General features: G+C 35.5%; 1 protein-coding gene across 22 annotated transcripts in view; it reads right to left on the minus strand.

Moving 5' to 3' along the window:
• The window catches only part of NRXN1 (neurexin 1), a 1,110,252-nt gene that overhangs the window by 916,249 nt on the left and 172,162 nt on the right, over nucleotides 1-21,841 (minus strand). The gene's annotated exons all lie outside the window — the stretch shown is intronic.

The following is a 21,841-nucleotide window of genomic DNA, read 5'->3' on the forward strand; positions in this document are numbered from 1 at the left end:
TTTTAGCAGGTTGTGTTTATGCTGATTTTATCTCTGTAGCTACACAATGAGTTCCTTAAGGGTATAGGCCATGCACAAAAATTAATACTGTTTTGTCTTTCTTCTCCATACTCTTAGTGCTGTCTTCTTTTAATATTAATAGTTTCATGCATTATATATATTGTTTCTTTCCTCTTTTCATCAAATAAACTGCATACCAGAACCTTTACCTTCTCTTTCTTTGCCTTACTTGTACACATGTATCCCACTTTAAAAAGAGGCTGGTACAAGTATGTGCATCATCAAGAGATAAACAAGGTAATGCTTAACCTACTGAGCCACCCAGGCACCCCAATATAACATATCTTAATTTCTATTTAAAAATATAATTCCTGAAATTGATATGAGATCACATTTTTTTATTTTGTCTTTTGGGATGGGATAAGTAATTTCTGTGATCTAACTATTTTTCTGTGACCTCAGATACAAATATATACATGTAAAATTTATTTAAATGTAATTATATTTGTATGGCAATATATAATTTATGTATTTATTATAAATTAATATGTCCATACAGTTAATATATTCAAAGCAGCATAATAAACTAATACTCTAAGGTTTACTTACAAATAAGATTTGTATTTTTAAATTATAATTTGTTATACATTAAATATAAATTATATATACATATATAATTTAATTTCCTATATCTCTTAAGATGGAGAAATGTTTTAAGCCAAGAAATATATATAAATGCTTATAATATGCAAGGTTATCTTGCTAGACACTGAACATGTTCATGATGGCTTAGAAAGTGGCACTTGAGAGATTTTTATTATGCAGTGCTCGTTGCTGGATTGTTTTAGTCAACTCATATTTTGACAGTTGTATTTAAGTCAGCATACGGAAGTTTGTACTTGATTTCAACATTACTATTGAAGAAGTCCTCACAGCAGTCACTTAACTTAATATTACAGACAGCAAAAAATAGGTTGGCATTCTGAATATTTACAACTAAATTCTGTTCAATTAGCTAGCTGCTTTAAAATTCAAAGACAAAGTTATCATCAAGATGCTTTCCGCAAAAAAAAAAAAAAGAGATGCCTTCTGCCTATTAAGAAGTATGATGGTATCTCATTTTTGAGGGTCCAAGAACCCTTTTCCTTTTTGAAAAAAATAAGTTTTTATAATAATGCAATTAAGCATTCATATTCTATTTCCAAATATCCATAAAAATGGTCCTACTTTATACTTTCAATAGGATCTTGCTTACTGTATGGATAACAATTTGTATACAATATACTATCTTACCAAGCTGAGATGAGATAAAATTTTTATTTTTCTAAATCTATCTTTCTATTTATTTATATTGTCATTTCTGAGGTATATTAAAATATTTAAAAACCTTAAACTTTGGAAATTTACATATAATTGTCCATAAAAAGAATAGCAAGTATACTTACAACAAATATATTATTGAAAATATGTCTCTTCAAAGTTTCACAAACCAGTATCAAATAGGTCAGTTCTTAGAAATAATTTACAAATCAAGAAATTCAAACCATATTAAATGATCTAAATTGGAACTCAAATACTCCACTGTTTTGCTTTTCTATTTAATATCAGTGTTGACTTTGTAATTGAAATGCCAAGTTATATTTCTATAAAGATATCCTCACTCTTAGAATTTCATTTTGTAAGCTAAACAATGTTGAGTTTTCTCTTAACTCATAACTTTGTTTTCTGATTAAGCAGAACAGAGGGAAATTAAGGAATTGAGATAGTAATATAATAAGATATGAGGAAAAATAGCCAACTAGATAAAAAACGCCAAAACTACAATGCCATTTCTATACTTATGTAAATTTATCACATTATCTAGTTATGTGTTAGTTACATGGTAGGATATTCTATAACTATGTTTTGAATGGTCTATTGCTCAGAGACATGTTGATGAAAGGAAACTATTTTATATCTTAAAAACATGCTTGTCAGATTATACATTTTATACACAAGAGTGTATAACTAAATCACAGTGATGGGTTGTATGAGACAGAGTGGTGTCAGAATGACCTTTCTATCACAGTTCACATCATTTTCAACCCAATATTCTTTCCTCTTCCTTTCTTGTCATTTCCACTACTGCATAGACATAAAGATTTCAGGGAATGAGAAAGATTCTGAACATGGACACAACACACTGAACCCATCAAAAATAGATGACTATTTCTCAAGTATGCCACTCTTTGAAGTGGCAAGTAAGAACAATGATAATGGCAAAATAAAAATAAACATGCACTTAAAAAACAACGACACTATTTTAGGAGAGGATATAATGGACTGGTCTTTGATTAGAACACACACACACACACACACACACACACACATTAACAAAAAAAAAGAACACTCACACAATGTCATAACACATTCCTTTCTCCTGACCAAGGAAAGAGAAGGAAGTGAATTAAGTCCACATTGTGTTAGAATCTCCGGTAATGAGTCCAACAGCATTCTTCTATTAAAGACATGTCTCACACAGCAGAGATAAATGGCTTTTCAAAAGAAAACATGTTGACTATGCCCAACGGAGGCTTTACTCTAGCAACTTCTGCCAAAAACTTTCTAAACCTCAGTGAATATGTCAAAGGTGCTAATTGATTTGCACAACTCTTTTGACCAAATGTTTTCTAGAGATCTGAAATGAAATCAAATTTGATTTGATTAAAATTTGAAAATAATTAAAATTTGGAGAAAAAAGTAAACATTAAAATATATTTATCAAAAAATATATATTTTATCTATTCTAATATCTTGAAATTTTTAATCTTATTTAGGGGGTCTCACTGGCAATCTGTGATGTTCTATACCTGAAAAGCATTTAGCTTCTTTAGCAATGATGAATTCAATCGCTACTCCTTATGAATGGAATTTTCTATAATAGTAAGAAGGAAATGATTTTTTATTACGTTAGAGATGCATGCAATAATATTTTTCCATAAATAAGAAAAAGATACAGAATAAGTGTTAACAGATTTAAGTGATTCAATGTGCTTAACATTTATGAAATTGTAGTAGTTATCATAGAAATAAATAAATCCATTTTTACACAGAAATATAGAAATCTGGTACAGAAATCCTTTTCAGAAGTATTCCTAGAAATGTCTAAATATGAATTCATGGTAATCCACAGTGAGTTTATTTCTTTACCTTAGTTATTGTTTTGGAAACCTATTATGTTACCAGTCCTTCAATATTCTACATTGTCGGCTTTTTGATACTAAGTGAAATACAGTTAAAAATTACCACAATCTACTTTGTTCCTATGAAGTGGCAGAGAATAAATGGTTGAAAAGAGTTGCTCAAATTTTATAGAAGTTTCACTGTCTACTACAAACTGTCCAGGTTCAACATAAATCCTGAAATCTCTCTTTAGTTGTCGAAATCACGTTTCTTTACAATGACGTTAGTTTAGGAATTACTCTGAAAACTATTATAAACAACTTAAAAAACGTATATAAATCATGAAAATCATTCTATCTTCCATAATGACCCAGAAGATCTTTATATTTATATGATGGTAAAAGAATGGGTAGATATGGTTTTAAAAGTTATCTGGTAGAGATCTCCAAGTGATATATATATATATAGATAGATGATAGATAGATAGATAGATAGATAGATAGATAGATAGATAGATAGATGATAGATAGATTTTTTTCTTTTTAAATTTACTATTAATTCTTCTTGATATTAGAGTTATAATCACGTAGAACCTAAAGGAACTGTTATGGGTTAAACTGTGCCCCATGGCTACCCCCCATCCCCCCGGAAAAGAATGTTGTAGCATGAATCCTTGGTACTTCAGAATGTTGCCTTATATAGAAATAGGGATTTTGTAGGGATAATCAAGTTAAAATTAGATCACTGGGTAAATTCTAGTCCAAAATGACTTCTATAAAAGAGAAATTTGGACACAGACATACACAGAGGAAAGACAATGTTATAATAGTGAGGCATAAGACAGCAATGGGACTATACAGTGATGCATCCACAAGCCAAGGAACACTTCTATAAGTTGGAAGAGGCAAAGAATGATCCTCCTTAGAGCTGTCAGGGACAATGTGGCCATGCCTATACCTAGATTTCAGAGTTTAAGCCTCCAGAACTGTGATGAATCTCTGTTGTTTTATTTAGGCCACAGGTTTTGGTACTTTGATACTGCAGCATTAGGAAACTAATACAGGAACCTTAAAGAACTTATGATCCCATAAGTCAAAAAACCGATGTAAGAAATGAATGAGAAAGAATATATCAAAAGTAAAAAAAAAAAAAAAAAAAAAAAAGAATGAGGTGTCTTGCTGCCCAAGATCACATAGCTACTTCAGCCTGGTTTACTTAACTACAAGTTGATGGCTGCCTCTTCCTCACCTTAGAGAATGAAAGATTGAAAATTCTCAGTTCTAAAAGGTTCATTCCTTTAAGCTATTTTATTTAGTCTTCTGTTAAAACTGAAAATAAACATTAGTATTCTTGCTTCTATTCTAATTCTTTCAAAGTAGCCATGGACCAATTTCTAAAGCTAATTTTCTTTTTCCTGTTTTAAAGATTTTATTTATTTATTTATTTATTTATTTATTTATTTATAAAGATTTTATTTGTTTATTCATGAGAGACACAGAGAGAGGCAGAGACACAGGCAGAGGGAGAAGCAGGCTCCCTGATGCGGGACTCAATCCCAGGACCCCAGGATCATGCCCTGAGCCAAAGGCAGACACTCAACTCCTGCGCCACCCAGGAGTCCCTTATTTATTTATTTTAGACAAATAGTATGAGGGGGGAGAGGGGCAAAGGAAGAGGGAGAGGGGTATAGAGAGACACAAGAGACAGAGAGTGAGAAGCAGACTCTCTGCTGAGCATGGAGTCCAACTCAGGGCTCGATCTCAGGACGCTGAGATTATAACCTGAGCCAAAAATCAGGAGCTGGATGCTTAACCAATTGAACCACCCAAGTGCCCCTAAAGCTATGTTTTCCATCTTCAAGATAAAATTAAAATGTTTTATTAATCCATTTGTTCCTTGATTTTTATCAAATGATTCACTCATTATTATGTGCAAAATAATGTGACATTTAAAAATTATTAAGACAGGGGCACCTCGCTGGCTTGGCTGGTAGCGAATGTGACTCTTGATCTCAGGGCAATGAATTCAAACCCCATGTTGGGTGTGGAGCCCGCTTAAAAAATTATTAAAACAAAATGAAAAGGAAAATGAAATTATCGTGAAAGACAGACTATCAGGGTTTTGATTACATAATACTTTTGGTAATATTTGAATCATTTAACCTTGTAAAATACTAATTTTACAAAACCCTACATACATATGAAACCTCATTTTTTTTTATTTCATCTGTAAGAATAATTATTTCTTCCAACTACTTTGGAAGCTTCGTGAAGGCAGAGAAAGAATTTTGTACCTCTGAACATCTAGCACTATGCCCAGCACGAAACTGGTGCTCCAAAATGGAGCAATACATATAGTGAGCATTTATTTAGCAGTTACTGTGTGTTAGATATTACTCTGTATGCTGGGAATAAACCAATGAAAACTTAGGAAAATTCCTGCCATTACTGAGTTTATATTAGAATGAAGAGCTACAGAGAAGAAAGAAGATAAATTATATCGTATACTGAAATGTGATAAGTATTAAGGAAAAAATAAGGCAGGGGGCAAAGATTAAGAATACTGAGGGTTGCTGCCCTTCTCATTAGGGATATAAGGGCTTTTGGGGCTGTTGAAAATTTCAACTGGTCATTGACACTTGAGCAAAGACTTAAAGAATGCATGCTTGAGCAGCTCTAAGCTTGAAAACCAAGTTGTATCTTTTCATTGTCAAGAAATAAGATCCTGGTTTGCCTGGATGGTGCCAGTTTCTCTATCTCTTATCCTAGTATAACTATTAGTAGCTCTACCTTTAACTCTTACTGGTATTTCAGATTGAATGATAAATTACAGTGTCAGACCACTTAGATCATCATCTCTACAGAGTATGTGCCAAGGTCGGTTAAATGAATGAGTAAATAAAAAAAAAAAGTGTATCTCCATCTCATGTCTTATCATTTGTTATTTGTCAAAATATTTAACCTCATTGTACAGCAATACAGCCATCAATCCCAAAACTTTAAGACCAAGATTGGCACTGAGAGAATCTTTTAATATCCTTAGGTGAAAAGCTCAAAAGATATACTTATGATTAGCATCAACAATAACAATTTTCTCTCACTACGTAAGTTTTATTTAGTATCCTCCTTGTCTTTCATTTCACCGCTGAGACCAACATCTTTATAGAGGTCCAGATGGTGCAGAGAGATTATAACAATGAAAGGTAGCTCATGCTGAGGGCCTAAAGGAAAAACAAATCACGGCTTGCCTGAAAGACCAATTTCAATTACATACTTACTATGTCCTTATCAGATGGAGCACTTGCTCTGTACCATGCCTTGTGCAACTTAAGATAACACATGAGTACATCGGTAGTCGCATACTAAAGAAGGGTGCTGTGGACAATTAAAATTTGTACTACTATAAATAAGCTACATTACATCTATTTTAGATGTGGGGTAATTCATCGAAAATGACTACCTGTGCAGAAATCCCATGTTAATCATCCGACATTGTATCTTACAGTAGACTTTTAGGGTTCCTTGTTATAAGAGGAAACTTTGAAGCATTCCATGTTTGTCAGGCTGGCCATTCCAATTTGTATAAGTAGGTTGTCAGAAGAAGACAAAGACTTCAGCTCAGATGTGTAATTTACTTTCTCCACCCGGTTCCAGATTTAGGAAGAAATGATAATTAGAGTTGGAGTTTCTTTTCGGAGTCTGCATAAATTCAGCCCTGTCAACTTTGCCTATGCCCTTCTGCAAAGTGGAAAATAGTGATGTTCTACATACCATGCTAATGTATAAATAACTTCTATGCTCATTTAGCCACGTTAGCACATCCGAGAAAATGACATTATGAATGAGCTACATTACCTAGAGGAAACAGACAGACTAAATGTGGGCTCCTACACAACTTAATATGCATCTAATGTACGACTTAAGCAGTATCTTCTACACTAAGTGACAGGCAATTTATCTCCATACATCAGTATGTGTCATGAATATGACACAGCTTTATTGTTGAAGGAATTTGAAATTTCCAGCCATAGCTAGCTTTTCCTATCTCCATTTATTAACAAGCTACTTGCAGAAATCAAATTAATTGCCACATTCATGCCTACGCTTGCCTGCATTTAATTAATTTTGTTTAAGCTTTTCCTATCCTTTATTGAAATCAATCCAAGCAGGAGGTCACTGTTGAAAAGTGACCATGTTACATAGGTGTGTGTGCATGTGCATATTTTGCATTGCTGAAATCCCTCTATTTCTGTTAAGTAAATGTTTAGATCTATGCTAGTTATAGGACATTTACCTCAATTTAATATCTGTTATTTAGAGCACTTGTTTTCTGGCAAATGTCAACAGTTTTTGAAAACTAAGCACTGCTTATTGTTTAGCTGGCAGTTATAAAATAAGCACATCTAACATTTTTGTTATTTCTTAGAAAAGATAGTTTGTAATTCCTGTAATCCAAAGGGTTTCTGGAAAAATTTCCACAGTTTGTTTCATAAGGTCTTCATATTCTTGGCACCAATTCCTTACTCTTGTGTTGCAAAACCATTTATTAACCCTAGCATGTACATATTTGGCATTTAACTTAATGAAGTATAATTCATTTAGATGAATAATTTGTGGAAGAAACAGTCTTTTATATGTGGACATACCTAAGTCTTACTGACTAAAACTGGTTTATATTTACCAATAAATACAATTTCATGCAAAGAATTTCATTTTGACCACATAATACCAAATAACTAACTTGGCTGAATTTCTCACAGTTTTTTTAGCCCCCAAATGGACACAGTGGCTCTTTACATATAGGCATCGGGTCTATTTCCCTTCCTCTTTCTAAGCATCTTATCTGTGAGTGGACGAGTTATCTGTCACCAGCAGAACTGTTCACCAATTTACCTTTCACTAAATCATCACTGGCCACAAGGCCCTGTCATATTTATTCCCTTCAAGTGATTTTGTATCATTATTCACAAACTTATTTAGAATATAGATACATGTTACTATAACTGGGAACTGTGAGTGGCAGAAGGAAAAACATTCAAAGAATAAAGGGTATCAACAATTTAGTAGAAGGACTCTTAGGTAATTTCTTAAGGAATTTTTATAGGATACAGGACCACTGTAAATAAATTAGATGCTGTATAATCTTGAAGATTCTCTAAATTTGACTCCTTAAGTAAATTACAGAATGCCAAATAAGCTAAAGCCAAAAATTGGTGGGGGTCCCAGTCAAAATTACATACTAGAGAATAAATGCATACTAGAGAATAAATGCAACATCAGGACATCTGCTTTAATGGCTCAATACATGTTTGTTATGCCCCTGGAAATTAACAGGTGCTAGTTTTTGTAGCTTGGTCAAACTGTCTGTAAGAAATTAACTAGTAACCAACTGCTAATCAGAAAATTAATTTATGAAGATGACCCTCAAAATGGATGATCTCTAAATATTCAAGTAATGACTCTCTATGGAACCCCATCTAAAATCACATTGCTTGTATGAAGCAAGATTGATTCCTTTATTATAAATTTTTATGTCAGTAAATAGTACTTTCTTATCCCTGCTAGCAAAGGTGACCTTTGGAAACTATGATCACTTAGTTCTTAAGATGATATAAGTAGTTTCTGTTACAAGAATTTTATGCTGATCCTGTCCCTTTGGCATTATTAGAAAGATACCTCATCATTTACACAAATCTGGAAGTAGTAAAGGTGAAGTTTGTGTGTTTAGTCCTCATTATCTCCAGAAGTGCAGGAAGGGAAAGAAAGGAAAGGAAGGGAAAGGAAAGGAAAGGAAAGGAAAGGAAAGGAAAGGAAAGAAAGGAAAGGAAAGGAAAGGAAAGGAAAGGAAAGGAAAGGAAAGGAAAGGAAAGGAAAGGAAAGGAAAGGAAAAGGAAAAGGAAAAGGAAAAGGAAAAGGGCAAGGGCAAGGCAAGGCAAGGCAAGGCAAGGAGCGAAGCAAACAAGCAAGCTAGCAAGCAAACAGCCAGAAGGCTGGGAGCTCTGTGGAGGACATTAACTAGCTTAGATGTATCACTCATGCTGGGACCCTGGATCCAGGGCCAGGAAACCACATCATTCAAACTCCTGTCTCCCTGGAAGGGGGATCACCAAGATTCTTCTTCCACAAGCTATTAACCCCTTTAATTAAAACATGTTTCCCCACTCCAATGGAGGTTTATAAAAAATATTTAAAATACCATATAAATCAAAACCTTAACATAAGGCACATTATTTTTCAATGTATTAAATTCCTGCTTTTGATGTATAAACTAGTTTCTTTAATCCCACAGATGAAAACTGAACCACAACATATGAAAAAATGATTGAGGAAAAGGATGTACCAGTTTTGAACTAAAGATGGAGAGTCTCTCCTCCAGAAGGAGTTCCAGTGTTTTCCCCTATTACCTTATTATGTACCCTGTCATAGAATATGCCTGTTGTAGAACTGCCCCACTCACCTTTTAACTTCACTTCATTGATAACAAGTAGAAGCCCACACAGTGGAAATTCCCACTGAGAACTGAAACTACCTATCCCTACCCAGTTTACTGTTTATTAACATGACTTCACTGTTACATTTTTCTCATTACTATAACTTAAATACTCTAGGAGACTCATGGCCTAGCAAATAAGTTGACTGTGAATTAGAGGAAACTTCCAAAAGACTCATCTAGTTTTCAACAATAATAATACCCTATGACTCTTCTGCACCTCCTTCTTCCAAATCCTAAAGGTGCTATTTTTACCAATCCTTTACTAATTTTCACATTATGATCTTTAGCTATTTTTAGATAAGTCCCTACACTGAAAGACCCACCTTAAATTGAACTCCTAATTCTCAATTTATTCTGACCTTGTCTTCACTCCTCTGAGACCATGTCATAGCCCAGATGAGGTAGTCCCTTACCAGAGTAAGTAGTGCATTCAGCTTTGTCTTATCAGCAGATTATGTTGGTGATATTTGGCATTTAGAATTATCCATTTCTTACACAGGACAGAAGAGTGTATAGATTAGTGGGAGAAAACCATTTTACCAAAAGGTAGAAGTAATGTTATTATAATTCCTCTTGAAGAGAATTTAATCTTTGGTTTTAATTCCACCCATGTTTTCCTGGTTTCCAGAATAGTTGGTATGTCACACAATAAAAAGTATAAACAGACTGCCCTCGGTTACAGAAAACATCATGGGTTGGGCACTAAGATGAGAACTACCTACTAAACATATTCATTGTATAGTATAGTTTAGCCACCCTTAACTAACCCCTAAATCAAAACAGTTACCTTTGATATGAATAAGAGAGAGTCCTATAGTTTGGATAAATCCAGGAGATAATTTCAGATATCATCCTTATCCCTAAAGAGACCAAGCCACACAACTATTATAATAACTATCATTTACTGAATACTTACTGCTTATTGAATGCTTATTATGAACCAGAGCATGAAAATATGTGATCACCCTTAGTTTTCGCATCAGTTTTCTATGGTGGACGCTACAGCTATCGTTTTCCAAAGAAAGTGATTCAGATAGATTAAGGAAACTTCCCTGACATCAAATAAAAACATTCCTCCATCTCAGTCACCCTCTCTTGAAATGATAATTTGCTTTCTTCATTGTAGAATTATCCTGTCCGTTTGACTGTTCACCTGTTAACTCTGTTTCCCCAACATAAACTTGTACCTCAGATTAGGGAACTTGCCACTTATCTACCCTTATATCATTATTGCTAGGATAGTCCCCAGGACATAGTAAATGTACAGTATATTAAATGGATATGGTAGAGATTACAAAGGGCTGAGGGCTGAAATATGAGTTTAGAAAGGTTCTTATGTAATTCTGATATGTATAGCCCACGCCCCTTCATGAACTGCCTGGTATAAATATCTACTCTGACAAAAACTAAAAGGAAAATAAAATATTTTTATATTTTAGAGGGAAAAAAGGTAGAAAACTCATATGAAAGTTCACTTTGACTGACAAAAGTGATAATTCTTTAGTAATGAATTTGTTAGCTTACAATAAACTGCTACTAGAATATATCAATATTGCTGACTGGTTTTTAGAGATTACTGTTTCAGTGTGGTTTTTCACATTGAAATTTCTTCCGTAGCATCTAATAGTGGGTGACAACCTATGGGGAGTGGTAGGTAGGAGTAGGAGAGGTCTGTAGAGATGACTTAAATAAAAATTCTCGTTGACTAAGTCAGTAATTCCATACTCCCCCAATCCTCCTCAGCTTCTAATAATTTCTAATCTACTTTGTTTCTACAAGTTTGCTTATTCTAGATGTTTAATATAAGTGGAAGCATTTGGTTTTCACCAAATTGTACACCACTACTAAACTGTTTTCCACAGCAACTGCACCATTTTACATTCCTACCAGTAATGTAGGCAGACTCCAATTTCTCCACATCCCTTCCAACTATCCGTTATTTTTCCATTTTTTGGACTACAGAGATTCTAGTAGACATGAAATGGTATTTTTGTTTTTTCAAGCATCAGTAAAACATATATGGTCTTATTGAATTCTCCACAACTGAAGCTATCACAGACCTGTTTTGAATCGGTATTCTCAAAATGTCAGGCATGAGGCCTGAAAAGAAGGAATGTTCTTCACTCAAATCAATTTGCTCACTCAAATCAATCTACTAACTGGCTGGCAGCCAGTTACCAGCTCCTGGTCTGCAAGCAAGAAAGTCTTTTTTTTTTTTTTTTTCTTCTTCTTCTTCTTGTTTTTAAGCTCTGAATCCTATGGTATATTTAGCTCATGTCACTATATTTGCCTTAATATCCTTAAGAAATCTCTGTACCTTCTAAAGACTTGTGTACATTTTTTAGAAATATACTGAGGCTAGATCTTATGCCCTAAAAGATACTGTAGTCAAAGAAATAGTATAGGTCAAAAAATAAAAATAAAAATAAAAGTTCCAGCTGCAGTTGTGCTATTAAATTCCTCACCTTGTTTTTACTATGAAAGCAACAATTCAAGACAAAATAACAATTCAAGCGAAAAATATGACTGCATTTATGATTCCCTCATTTCAATCAATAAATTAGGAAACTGGCATTTAGAAAGAATGTGTAACTTATCAAAGTCACAGATAAGTAAGAAGGAACTTGGCTTGAAAGCCAGGTCTGACTCCAGAGTTAAGCCTCCAAGTTGTTGGCACTCTGCCATTCCTCTTCCTGGTACTAGCATTCCCTGGGAAAGCCATTCCTCAATGAGCCAGGATTATCACCTTGTGTGCACAAATTTGAAAATTCTAGTTACATATTTGAGAAGAACTGTCTCCCACTTCTCTGAATTAGCTTGGCAGGCAAGTGGTTGGCTTGCTCTTCACCTACAATTTTAGAGGGGAAAATGTTCGAAGGAAAGCTGATGGCTAGTGAGCTCTGAAATAAAAGCCTAGATAAAAAGCCTGTGGGGTTTCCTGATAACATTCCAGAAAGATTCACACAGGAGGACTCTAGAGCTTTGTATGATTTAGTTTGTTTCAAATTTCCCCCTATCTGTTATGCTGCTAAGACTCAAAAGTGATTAGGAGGAAACACTTAATAGAACAAATCTACCATGCTTTGTCTTCATAGGGTGCAAATATGGCAGGATCATCTGTGTCCCCCTGCATGCCTGGGGTCAAGAACACAAGGGTTAGCGTATGGATCGGCCATTTTAGGGAGGACAGAACAACTGGCACCTTGGGGCTTACGTGAAGGGAGAAAAGGAGTCTGCTCAAGTTGATTGAAAATTGAGGAAGGAACTTGCCTTTTTGTTTTGTTTTGTTTTTATTGAAGTTCGATTTGCCAACATATAGTATAATACCCAGTGCTCATCTCATCAAGAGGAAGGGACTTGTCTTATCAAAAGTAAGTCCCAGCTGGTTCCCCACATGTAGCACTTACTATGTCTTACCCGTCATCACTCATCGTGTTGCTCTTGACAGAAATGTCTTTCTTTCCAGTTACTTTATAAGATTCTTCAAAGTGCAACTGAAATCTTTCCACTTCCAGAAAACTCTGTTGATCTTTCTCTGATTTCCAGCATGTCTGTAATGCTATGGCATATGTATCCTGAACTATGTAACAAAGAATATAATTTGACACTTGGCCAAGAAGGCCTTAACATTCCCCTCAACGAAATTTTAGACAGGTTTCTTCCAGTCTAAAGGAAGGCTCCTGACCTCCCTTTTCCTAAAAGCATTTACTTTAGAAAACTTGGGAATTGTAACTTATTTCTCTGTCTCTTTGAGATGTAAATCTTTTTTCTGGATACTTGCTAGTTTTACAACCCAGGATGACTCTCTCAAGAACTGGGGAGACAACCTTTTGACATGTGATCAAGAAAGAGGGTCCGAAATCCCAGTCGTTGTGGGATGGCAGAAGGCTAATCTTAGTAAGTACCAATTAGCAACCACAGAGGGCCTAATCACTTTGACCAATTTCTCCCACCGATGTCCTCTAGTACTTTCTACTAGTTCATACCAGCTATCAAAACTCTCCTGCCTTTTCTTTCAGTGGACTGAATTTAACCCCTCTCTCCTATTACAACAGTCTTGACTCTTAACAATAATCTTGAATAAAGTCTTCTTTGTTTATTTAACTTGTCTGGTGCAATTTCTCTTTGACACACTGCCTTTCGAATTTAGCAGTTGTTTTCTGTGTATTAATTTTCTGGAGCCAGAATGTAAGATACTGAGTTAGAATGTATAATTAAATAATCTGGGTCTTTCTGGAAAGTTTTTGGTTAAAATATTCCATCTCTTCCTCGACCACTTCCACTTTTCCCAAAACACTGTCCCCACCCCTAATCTTCTACATACTGTATGTCTGAATTCTAATCTTTGGAAAAGTACATATTTGGGGCCTCCCTCTCACGCTGCTTCTAACAAGGGACTAAGGAGCAGTCAGTCAATACCAACTTCTTTGGTAGTCACATGCCAAACCTCAGAAAACAGACGACACATGCACCCACAGTTTTTATCCACCATAACTATTTTAACTCTTTCCTGCTTCAGTCAGAGTAGGCTCAGAATTCTTTCAACCTCACATTCCAGAGAGCTGGTTTTGTTCAATGTGGTTCCATACACAAATTAAAACCGACTTGCCCTTCTTAGACTAAACGAAGTCCTTTAATCTAAAGTACAAATGATTTTGAACTGTCTTTTGACAAGGTTCATCACCTCTATGCTTAAAGGATGATTTATTATATGGTGAGTAAATTATTTCACATTCTTAAAAAATCACTATCAAAGAATAAACTGTGTTTTTCCCCCCACACACATATTTGAGTTGTGAAATCACTGGCAGAGGGCATCTAAAATTAAACAGACCAAAAACATGCTCAAAAACAACAGATTTTGTTTTCTTGAGAGAACTTTTCCAGTCAGTATATCTTCCTAGGAAAATAAAGCCTTCCGATTGTGATTGCCTGGAAATTTTCCACTGCTTTTCTGAGGGAATGGAGCTGGAGTAGAATGTTCTTCATTCTAACAGGATCACTCTTTCTTAATACCTTCCTATACCTTAGGGTTTAGAATGTTAAGAAAAGATACAAGAATCACTCTAGCAGACTATATGAAACAGGGATCACTAAGAAGATGCTTTTCTAAGATAGAAATACAAGAATTGAAGAACTGGGACATGAATCCACCATACAGCCACTTAGTATCCATTGTTTTCTGCCTTAAAGGGATTACATATTTATTGCAAAAAAAAAAAAAACAAAAAAACAAAAAAACAAAACAAAACAAAAAAAAAAAACGGAGGGAGGTGAGATTGGTTTCAAGGTTGATTCCTAGATGAATTAATTGCCAAGATTAAAAAAAAAAAAAAATGAGATGAGGGGACTAGAGTCTCCCAAGATTTCTCAAAAAAAAAAAAAGTCCCAACTCTAGTCTTTTACATCAGGGTATACACTTCACCCAAGTTGAGTGATAAGATGTTCATGGAATTTGGAATTTAATATTAACTTAAAATAAAGATAATTCATGAGAAATGAAAGATCTTCCAGGTGAAACAGGCGGATAAAACATAAAGGAGAGACCAATGGGAGGTGGAAAGAGAACAGAAACAAAGCAGCTACCCAAGGTTCTCACCTTTCTATTGCCTTTTGCCAGGTCCTTATGAGAGGCCTTTAAATTCTGTGAGATTAAACTGTGCCTTATAATGCACTTTTTTTTTTTTTTTGCTAATGGTGGCTTAAATTATTTTCTTCAATTAAAAAGAAAAGATACACTAAGACACTCCTAACTGTGTGCCTTTGTTTTTATTATCAGTAACAACAGAAAACACTTCAAAGGGCTTAAAGATCTTCTCAGCAATAAAAAGCTAAAGGGGAAATTGTTCAGCTATGTTAGTGATGGTCTGAAAGTCAAGGAACCCAGGTGGAAGGGCAGATGGTTGTAGCCAGAAGGGCAGAGAATGGGCCAAGTTCTTGGAACCCATGGGATATAGAGATGGAAGGTGAATAAAATGTTGGCGAGGACAGATAACTGGCCTCACAGGATTTGACCAGGCAAAAGGACCTATTCTCTCATATGGTAGTTTTACAATATAACATTTGAAATACCTTCTTAAATAGATTCTAGAATATTATACACAAAGGGATCCCCACAACTCTCTTCTTCCCCACACCAGACAAAGAAGGCAAGAGGAAGGCAACTCTAAGCAAGGATGGGAATGATTCTTTCTTTTCTCTGGCCAATTGAATTTATGTTTTTAAAAGGATTTATTAATTTGAAAGAGAGAGGCAAGGGGCAGGCAGAGGGTGAGGGAGAGAGAAAGCCAAGCAGACTCTGTGCTGAGCCCTGAGTGTGGAGCCCATCACAGGGCTTGATCTCATGACCAAGAGATCATGACCTGAGCCTAAAGCACAAGTCGCTTCTCATTGCTTCGCTTTTCATTTTATTTTGTTGTTACATAAGAATAGAGAATTAAAGTATAAATTTTTTAATGAATGAAACATAAGTTTGCCTATCTGCTCAGACCTCAGCAGAGAGCCAGATTTCTGCCACTGTTTTGATTGTCAAAAAGACAGAAAGATTCTGGACCAAGACCTTTAGCAACTTAACTTCTTTGAACTCTGTTTTTGCTTAGGGAGAAGGATGGTTATATTTATCTTCACACAATCTCAGAGTTGGGAAAAAATAGAAGTTATCAAATATAATTTCTCATTCACATATGCATACTGCTTGTGTCAATATTTGCTTGATATTTTTATTTAAATTCACTTTTGGAGGGGAATACATAATTCACTTTTTACCTTTTCACAGTATTTAAAAAAATTAATATCACTGCCATGAATAAAAAACAGCATATTCACAAATAGAAAGTATTAATTTAAGAAAATGTTCATCTGAATACCACCTAAAATCAACCAGTATATACATTATTCACTATCTCAGCGATGTATCATCGTTTCCTCTTGCCACCTACAAGGGTATCATAAGAGATCTTTCAAAATGCTGTGCTAACAAGCAGGTAGCTATTGTTCCCAAAGCGGTTCTCCCAGAAAAGAAATCTCAATTAGTCTAGTTTGGTTTGTTCTTAGGAAGCCTACCTTGATTCCCTATTAGTATTCACTACTGAAAATGACCCAGAACCATAAAGATGCTGTGACACTTGCAAGAGGAGTGGTTCTTTGTAGAATAAACATGTTGTAATGATCTTTTTCTCTATTGTCTTAAGACTGTCTGTCTGTGTTGACTAGTTGCACAAAGGAACTTTTAGACATTCTATATGCTCACGTTTCTTCAACCGCTTACTGAACAAAACAATTTCACAGTAGGATATCAGTGAAGATTTTAAAATGGAAATCTGCATGAAAGCACTGCAATAACATGCTATCATTGCTCAGAGAGAAAGTATCCTTCACATCCAGACTCTCAAAGGCTCCTTCTATGATTATCTGCAGTGGAACAGGTCACTTACATTTCTCTGTATCAGAGTCACAGGTTTCAGTTAGCCTGTGTGTTTTACTTCTGAACTTGCAAACCAGGGTGAGGCTTATAGGGGAGATGGTATTGAAAATTATATGTGAGATCTCTTTTTGTAGTAACCTATCTTTATTCATGTCTTAGCTTTGTGCAAGAAACAGACCCAGAAAAAATAGAGCTAGAAGCCCCATCATACATTCATATGATTAGGGCTCTGGGCTTAAGGAAGAAATCTCTTTTATACCTATGATAAACTCGGGTGTTTAATTTTCCCTGCAACCAAGCATATCCCTTTCTGGATAAATTGCTCAAAGAGGTTCTCTATATAACTTGTTATCCATAAACACAGGCATCCTAATCTGTATTTGTCACTGTTATTTTCTTTAATATGTAAGTCAATTATAGCAAGCTTTAAATAGAGCAGCATAATGAGAAAATCTTCTCATAATTGAAGAAAGAAGAGTAGAGAACTTACTGCCAACATGAAATGTTAATTTTGTAAACACTTTATGGACTTTTCCTAATTTCTGTGTCTTAGTCAGACTGTAAGTTTTTGCAAAATAATGTTTTTAATGAAATTTCCCCATTGAGTGCAATTTTCTTACTTTAAATGATGACTACATTTTGAATGTGAAACGTCTGTAAAATTCTCCTTGGCAAAAGACAAGATTGAAATCACTTCCATTTGCAGGAAATTGTGTGATCAGCATGGCAGATATAGCAATAGATATCTCCCTTCCTTTTAAACTTTGAGACCCAGAAGCTTATTATTTGAATAGCTATAAAAATTGTCACTTCATTTCAAAATTCAATGTTGTCATTTAATACAGAATTATATTAGATTTCAAAAAAGACAAAAAAATGGATGAACAAGGAAAAAACACATGTTCACACACACACATACTTTTTTTTTCCTACCAGAAGTTAAAATTGCATTTCACTTAAGTGACTAAAAATATGGAGCGTAACCTCTCTTCTATATTAATGCATCTTCATGTAAGATCTGTTTTAGTATGCAGGCATATCCAAATGCTAAATTCCACAGAACATTGCAAGGAAAAAAAAATAAGAAAATCCAATGGGAACCTACCACTGGAAGTGGAGTGTATTCCTCTTGCTTTGCACTGCAGTAGAATTCACTCAATGGAGTATATTCAGAGTAGCAATGACCTAACTTTAAGCTATATTGTCTTACATATTTTAAACCACACTTCGTTTGAAAGAACAGACTGGTTATTTCCAAGATGTCTTACTGAATACTTATTATAGTTTGAGGAAAATGAGACTTGGTGTTTGGCAAAACAGCCAAAGGCCTTTTGTTTTTCTGACTACTATTCAAATCTTACTTGGCCCAACTTGACAGTCATTGTTTCTGAAAACTTTAACAGGTTTCCGTAAGTGGTGTGATACCTTCAGTTTTCTTCCAATTGGGATTCTAGGCTCTACAGCTAATGCAGGCAACAAGGGACTTGAAAATATACTATTTTTACAACTATAAAAGTGTTTTTGTTTGGCTTTCCAACTCCTACGCTATGTGGATGACATACAGGAGTAGAAGAAAGAGCAATAGACCAGGACAGGTTTTTTGTTTGTTTGTTTTTTAGATATGGCAAGCACCAGGAAACTATTTAAAAGATCGATTATAGGGCCCTCTCTCCAGAGAGATGAATTGTGTCTGGGGTTCATGCTGGAAACCTGTATTTTGAAAAAGCTCCTCAAATTATTCTTATACCAGACATCCAGTTCCACTTCAAGTATTCTCTCTGAACACCTTGGAGTAGGGACTAAATTACTAGAACACCAATAGTACATGACAGGGAAGAGGGTGAGTATGTTTGTAGAAGATATTCTTCCCTCAGAGTTGTGTACCTTTCTATTATTCCATGTTATGTGCACTTTCTATCTTAAGTATCATTTCAGCAGAAGAAAGGATGACTGGGTATTTACTTGAGCTGCATATAGAGTACTACAGATATATGTTCATAAGAATTTGTTCTCTTAATGTCCCAATGGATACCTATAGTCCCTCTCCCTTGCTCTGCATGTAAAGTTGATGATTCTGTGGGGTAATTGGAAAAAAAAAAAAAAAGAACACTGTGTGCAATGAGCAACAGGGTATGAGTAGTCATTTTCCCACCTAGTAGGAAGCCACAGTTTCTAAGAATGCATTTCGTTAGGGCCATAATTATGCAGAGGACAGCTGGTTGTTCTCAGTTTTCCCTGAAGACAGAATGAAAGATAATAAGCTTCAACCGTTCAGGTAATGCTTACATTGCTGGGAAGTAAGCTTTAGAACCACTGGGAAGAACAGCCTGATGACAAAGTGCTTCTAGTTTCGGCTATGGAAGAGGACAATGAGGGGATTCTTACCTTAAAAACTAGATAGCTTCCCACCTGGCTAGAAGGCAAGAGGGAGACTGAGGAAATTACTCAGAATGCTTGCAGCTCTGTATATTTATGGTTAACTCCTTTAAAACAACCTCAGAAAACAGATTTCTCCCTCAACCTGCCCCTATCTACTTACTTGTTTTTCTTATTTAGTGTATTCTATCAGAGTAACTCCAAGAGAAAACCTTTTCCGAAAGAAAAGGGGAGATAAAGAATAACCTGGTCAGTGGGGGGGGGGGGGGGGTTTATTCTTGCCTTATAACTTAAAGCAAATCTAGTATCAATATATTATCAATGTTTCCTCCAAATTTTGTATCAAGACAAGTGTGTATAAAAAGAGGTATTTATTCTTAATTGCCTAGAAATGTTTATCTTAGGCAAGTGTCATAATTTGAAGGATATTTGTGATACTTCATCTAATTACTTTTGTGTTTTAATTCACTTAATTTTTCCTCTAAGGGCTTTAGCATTCTCTGGTCTTTCAGAGCCATGATATACAAGTTATCTTCCATTTCAATATGACATTCCTGTGTAGGAATTCTTACGGTATGACTAGCTTAGATATTAGGTTTTGAATCACGAATAATTCTCAGAGAACTAGCCCATTTTCACATTAATTGTCACATCCAATGTACCAGACACAACTGGGGACAAATGCCCTTTTATATTGTTATCAATGGCCATCTTTCTGCAATTACTTTTAGATCAAGCTGACAAAAGTCTTGGACCAGTCTAAATGTTAACACTGAATATTACAGTACTGCTTTCTTTTATAGTTGCATATGTATTGAATTATATGGAGAATATTTTAATTACTTGGGTGCTTTGTCGAGAGATGACTTGATGAATTCACTTCAAGGTAAGTGTTGAGCATGTGTGCCCTCTGAACCAGTTTTTAGGAAAAGTAGGAAAGTGGGATGCCTGTGTGGCTCAGTGATTGAACATCTGCCTTTGGTTGGCTCAGGGTCCAGGGATCGAGTTCCGCATTAGGCTCCCTGTAGGAAGTCTGCTTCTCCCTCTGCCTATTTCTCTGTCTATCTCTGTGTCTTTTATGAATAAATAAATAAAATCTTAAAAAAATAAAGGGTAGGAAAGAGAACTTCATATTGCCAGAATGAATTCAGGAAGGAGGGGGAACTTGGCTGAGGGGGGCACTTGGTGGAGAGGTCAGAGAAAAAGCCTTTGGCAGCTGCACTGCTGGGAAAGAACTTTGGTGAAGAGCTATGGCTAGCAGTATTTTTTATGGGTTGATTTCAGATGTGAAAAGTGGTCTTCCTTTCCCATTCTAAAGGATGATCACTGGTGAATTCTATGTGGCTCACTGATGCTTTTGTGGAAGTAGATTCTGTTTGGAGGGCTTACAGAGAAAAATGAAGAGACAGTTAACATCTAGGTTTTAGAAGTGTATACTCAGAGACTAACCTCTTTGAAAAAAGATACATGAGGACATCAATTTCTCTGGAGGGTGGGTCATCATTCCCCATGAGTCTACAGTTCCTCAAGGTCTAGGTCAAGGCCTTTTTCTCCAGGAAGCCATTTCCCGTTATCCCTTCCTTAGTGATCTTCCTCCCTTTTGAATTCATACAATTCTTACAGCTGGTGCCATTTAATTTAGCATGTAATTCTACTGCCTTATAGAAGATTTAATACAAATAGATGGAAGAACAGAATGGAATCCAGACCAAAGCCTAGCATCCTTATTATTCATTCAACCCAGCACTAGATGATGAGGGTTTACAACACCTGCTGAAACATGATGCAATCTGATGCAAGGATCTTTTTCTGTTATACTTTCACATGTACTTCTGGGTGCTTTGATTAGAGGTAGACATCACCATTTTACCAGTGGGTAAATCTTTTCTTTTCCTAACATCTAAAATTAGTGGGGGTGGGGACAGGGAACTCAGTATGTTTTATCTACACAGATTTCTCTCTCTTTTTTTTTTTTTTTATGACAGATACAGAGAGAGAGAGAGAGGCAGAGACACAGGCAGAGGGAGAAGCAGGCTCCATGCACCGGGAGCCCGACGTGGGATTCGATCCTGGGTCTCCAGGATCACGCCCTGGGCCAAAGGCAGGCGCCAAACCGCTGTGCCACCAGGAATCCCAGATTTCTCTTTTAAAGATTTTATTTATTTATTCATGAGAGACAGAGAGAGAGAGAGAGGCAGAGACATAAACAGGCTCCATGCAGGGAAAGGAGCCCGATGTGGGACTCGATCCCGGGACTCCAGGACCATGCCCTCAGCCAAAGGCAGAGGCTCAACTGCTGAGCCACCCAGGCGTCCCTACACTGATTATTTTTTTTTTTTTCAGAATGCATCAAGACAAATTTTGGAGTGAAATGCATCATTGTTTATG

Source organism: Canis aureus, chromosome 11, assembly GCF_053574225.1.
Source record: "Canis aureus isolate CA01 chromosome 11, VMU_Caureus_v.1.0, whole genome shotgun sequence".
Classification (NCBI taxonomy): Eukaryota; Metazoa; Chordata; class Mammalia; order Carnivora; family Canidae; genus Canis; species Canis aureus.